The sequence below is a fragment of the Microchirus variegatus genome (assembly GCF_963457635.1).
Source record: "Microchirus variegatus genome assembly, chromosome: 22".
In the NCBI taxonomy this organism is placed as follows: domain Eukaryota; kingdom Metazoa; phylum Chordata; class Actinopteri; order Pleuronectiformes; family Soleidae; genus Microchirus; species Microchirus variegatus.
This window is the reverse complement of record NC_139823.1, coordinates 10,449,185-10,454,024: the sequence shown is the minus strand read 5'-3', so window position 1 is coordinate 10,454,024 and position 4,840 is coordinate 10,449,185. Positions and strand designations below refer to the sequence as shown.

General features: G+C 37.6%; 1 long non-coding RNA gene across 1 annotated transcript in view; it reads left to right on the top strand.

The window, feature by feature from the left end:
* The window catches only part of LOC310943052, a 4,576-nt gene extending 679 nt beyond the window's left edge, over window positions 1-3,897 (top strand). Inside the window, exons 2-3 of the long non-coding RNA XR_014593108.1 lie at window positions 3,538-3,617; window positions 3,752-3,897. This is a non-coding gene — a long non-coding RNA (uncharacterized lncRNA). The remainder of the gene's footprint in view (window positions 1-3,537; window positions 3,618-3,751) is intronic.
* The last annotated feature ends 943 nt before the right edge of the window (window positions 3,898-4,840 follow it).

Genomic DNA, 4,840 nt, shown 5'->3' with positions numbered 1-4,840 from the left:
TCTTCGAATTTAGCATTTCACAGAAAAAACAAACATATAAACATATAAATATAAAGCACATTATTATTTCTTGATCAATACGTTAAATTATAGTTATTTAATTGCATTACTGAAAAGAAATTTGGTGGTTGAATGTTATGAATGTTTAACACATTTTTGAAAGCTATATAGTGTATATATACATATATAGTATTTGGTTGTTTTTCTGACCGTTATTTCAGCTAATTTAAACGGTTTCAGTCACTGGTTCAGAGGTAATTGTATAAATGAGCCACATAATCACCGCTTGAACATTAAAACTATTAAAGTCTCAAAATGGATTTATTAGTTTTGTTAATTTAGTCATTCATTCATTCATTCAATAAAATGTTTTGGTAAACCAACATCCACCAACCTAAACCAGCAAACATACAGTATTCAGCTGGTTTATTTCATTGTTCCAACAAGTTATACTGAAAGAGTTAAAAAAAAAAATAAAAAAAAAATTGTTCTGCTAAAAGAGAAAGACCAATTGTCCCTCTAAGTAAAAGAATTAAAAAAAAAAAAATAGTGCCAAAACAGAGGTTGCTTTTAAAGGTTTACCTCATTATTTAGAACTCAGTCCAGAATAAATTTGCACACATTACACATAACAGAAAAGTTGCCCATTAAGTTATTCATCAACATTCTAATACAATTAACAGTAACACAATTATAACCTTGATATATTTCATTTTCCCTATTTTTTTTGGTCAAAATTTCAACATTTTGAATTCATGTCAAAATTTTAACTAATAATCGTTAATTACCAAGTCGAGGCTGGAAATTATAATTAATATGTTCAGTACCCCAATTAGCTCAGTTGTGTGTTAGCTTTTATTATCTTTCCATGGTTACAGAGCAATTAAAATACCATTTCCCATAAAACATGCGGCACATGAGAGATTCCTGTGTTCATTATTCCCATTGATTCATGTCTGTCATGCTCGTCTCCATGAAAATACTCCTCTCTTCTTCTTGGATGGTGTACACTACCAGTGTTGCTTTTATTTCTAATTAAAGCTGTGGCAATTTGACAAAATACAGAGGTGCAATTATTGTTATTATTATTAAATAATAATTGTCCCAAATGAAGTTATTTCAAAGGATACATGTAATGTCTGCAGTACTTGCAGTATCAGGGAACATCAACTTGGGATTTTTCAATTTCCAAAGATGCAGGATTGAGATGAGTCATTTTACTGGGCAGATTAAACACCAGTCTTCTTTGTAACAGTGCAGACGGGGACAAAAGAGATGAACTCTAATTGCTAAATTATGTGCAGTGGACATAATTTAGCCCTCACAGAGGATGATGGCGTTTTGTGGCTGAGCAGCCAAGTTGATACGAGTTGTTTATAACAAAGAAAACCTTTGATAATGAGAAGGGGGGGAAAAAATAGACGAAAAGAACGACCAGTGGATTAAATGTGTTCACTTTTTTTGTTTGCAATCGCTAAAAACTGTATTATTCAGTAAGAGACCTTACGGTTTGAGGAAATACCATTAGATTTAATGTCCAGCTTTGTTCACAGACCACTCACAAACGCATAACCGAACATATTCAAGGTTATGTTCCTACAAGCAGCATAGGTGCAGGTCAGCTCCATAATAAATCAACTCCCTTGTTGGTTTTGTACTGTGTATTATTGTTGAACCCACCATAGCTCGGCTCTTAAAGCCTCTGATCCATGAAGTGTGCCGGTGTGTGTCATAGTGATGGATATCGTCATTACCATGCCCTCCTCGTCTCTGCATCTGTCCTTCTCTGTGGCTTATTATATGTTCACCTCACATACACGACCGGTCAAACATTTTGCACCCCCCCCCCCCTGATTTTTCCAATATTTACTGAAATTTGCATAATGTAGTATGTCACTATAATTACAGGAATGAGCAAATAAATAACAGATTGGAAAAAGCCAAACATGCAACGTCATATACAGCTGATCACAGTGTCACTGTTTCTACATAGGAAATAAAACATTACTTGTACTTTGGCTTAGTGTTTATCCTCAAACCAGACCAATGGGTTTTAAATAATGTAGTTTAAGTTTAAGTGTAGTTCTATGAGTAACACAAACACACTTTAATGTTGCCCTACATCTAACTTCACTAACACCTGTATGTAGTCGACTTGAAAAATACTGGACTTGTGCGATAAAAACGTACCTATGGGTCGTATACAGGGGTTGGCTAAAACGACCAGTAGTTGCGTTTCAGTTGGAGGACAGGTAGACAAAATTACGCATTTTTAACCTACTTGTGGAAGTAGGAGTGGATCAACAACCTGCGATTTGTGCTGCGATGTAAACAATGTTGATTTTCTCAATGGAATTTGGTGCAAGAAACGACCAAACAAACTCCAAACTTCACTTTCCAGCTGAGAAAGGCTGTCTAATGGCAAAATAAAGTCTGGAAAACATTCCTATTTATAAGATATTGCAGACTTAAAGGTGAAGAAAGTAGTTTATAGTGCCATCTAGAGGAGAGGCTGACATTTACAACAAAGAACTGCTCCTCTGCTCACCCCCTCCCTTCCCTGAGCACTACGGTATCCTCAGCGGGTCAAATGTCGTCCTCGTCGTCTTTCTCCGTGTCAGCAGATGAGGTTCGTGAGGTGAGGGAGAGGGCGAGCTACCGCGGCCGTAGCAGACGAAGCGGAGAGCGTGGAGGCGGGACTTCCGCTACACGTAAAGAGACGCTTGATTTGTTCTCTCGCTTTTTCCTTACAGGCTCCGGTAGAAACATGGCGTCTCGCTGCTAACAGTGGCTATGCAACCGCGGCCCGCGACCATGTTATTTTACATGACTTTTTGAAACTCTACGAAAATGAAACAAAGAATATTATACAGCGACTAGACAATGCAGGAGCACATAATATGTATAAAAAAGTGGATTTCGGGTTATATAAACCCATAAATACTACACATTGTCCCTTTAACAGTTGAGAAAGGCTGTCTAATGGCAAAATAAAGTCTGGAAAACATTCCTATTTATAAGATATTGCAGACTTAACTTTTTTTGTGAGCCATTCGTTAAGTGGCTTGTATTTGTTTGTTTTCAGTAGCCAATGCAATGCAATTTAGGTCCATTGCGCCAACTTTGTGTGTCCACCTCATACAACGATTCAAAAAAGCTGAACTCCTGGCTCTTTCTTCTTTCCCTGGCTGTACCATCAACCTCTGATGAGCTAATTTGCCTCTCTCACACATTTCCTTCCCCAGTAACCACCAACATTTCAGTGGTGTTTAGGATAGAAGTGAATCATTACACCTTTTGGATTATCAGATTAAAAAAAATCCAATTCACAGCCAATGAGTATCTGCCTCTAATGCAACAACTGCTGTTTGAACCTTCACACAACACTGAGAAGGAATACCACACATCAGAAGGTGTAAAACCACCTCAATTCACCTCAGGGATGTTCCACTGATTCCACAGTTTCCTGGATGTTGTGGTACATTTATTGTCTCACACATTTCAGAACACTGTGAATTAGTTTCCTCTCTACTACAGAGACGGAAAGGAGCCCAGAGGGGCCGACGCATTGATTGACCAGGAGGCACTCCACTGCTAATGATCTCTACAGGGACAAGGTGACCACACAAACACACACACACACACCTCAATCTCTATCCCGGAGGGGGGGTTCAGTTGCCAAAGATTATGATCGATCACCTAAACTCTATCAGTACAGAAGAAAAAAAATGCCTGTTTGTGTCCAATCCAGGTATCGGCGCTCCCTTCAAGGCTGCATCATCTGCAGGGATCCATATGAAAGACTATATTTACCAAAGTGGAGAAAAGGTTACAGTAGCTCATAGACGCTCTCACAGGATTCTTTGTGCACCCCCCCCCCCCCCCCAAAAAAAAAAATCTCAAATTCATGTATCAAACAAAGGCTGATAAGCTGAGCTCTGCTGTGATGGAGTTGGGCTAGTTCCAAACATGAAACAAGAACAAAGAGCCTAATGTAGAAAGCATGCAGGCAATCTGTTACACTTGCACCAACATAATTAGTCAGTTTAGGGGACTTTTGTAAAATTAGATCACCTGCAAACTAACATTTGTAATATTAGACATGGGGCACAAAGTAAAAAACGGAATCCCTGAGACAACCACATTTACCAAATTTAACCCCCCCGAGTAGGGTTGGGGTTAATTGGATCAAATGGTAGAGATACTTGGGATAATGACTCTAGCTAGATATAGGGTTTTGAGGAGTAACAACTCGTAAGTCACAAGAGTAATAGTACACTTTGGATAGGTTGTTAGCCTTTAGCCCTTTAAAGTACTACTCAACCATTTGGTCGACCACACTTGAAGTCACTATATCTCATTGAAAAATGCATCAAGCTGAACTCAATAACACTTAATGTGACTTGTTCTGAATGTTGGACTTTATGAATTATGCAAACCAGGTTTATTATGAACAGACATCTCAACCGTTTGGTAGAGGCCTGTATCTGAAACACTGTAGGGTCTAATTTCACGTTATTATATCATAAGTAAATATAATAAAATAATAAAAAATTGCTTTTTTGTTAGTCCCTGATTATTATAAAAACTCCTAAAGAAAGAGCCTGGTAGACAACCCTAACCCCTAACCCAGCCAATGGCACAGTTCATTTATATATTACTTATATCATATATGTAAAATACATTTGCATTATTTAATGACAATGTCACAATTCACAATCCCTTTCTGAAGCTGCAGGTTTCTTTGTTGTTCTTGTTCACAAGCGCTAACGTGACAATTAAATATACCTGTATCCTGAAGATAAACAATAAAATATGGATGGACTTGGAAAAAAAAAAG